This window comes from Plasmopara halstedii, assembly GCF_900000015.1.
Source record: "Plasmopara halstedii genome assembly, contig: Scaffold_110, whole genome shotgun sequence".
Taxonomy (NCBI): Eukaryota; Oomycota; class Peronosporomycetes; order Peronosporales; family Peronosporaceae; genus Plasmopara; species Plasmopara halstedii.
In genome coordinates, this window is record NW_020187031.1 from 1,008,155 (window position 1) to 1,008,386 (window position 232).

Below are 232 nucleotides of genomic sequence, written 5' to 3' on the forward strand. Positions count from 1 at the left end.
AGTTTTAGTCAAGAAAAAGCACGTGTAGGGCTCTTTGGGAATGGTGTTGTTTAATATACCCAGTCTGGGTTAGGGAATTTTTGATAATCATGCTACCCTCCCTTATTTAAAACCCTCTCTAAATAAAGCACTGTCCCCCAGTCCCAACATGTTCAATTTAGACAGGTTTTGCTGTAAAATGAGATGTAAACTGAGGTGACATGAAATGGGTAAGGACCCGCAGGCCCCATTT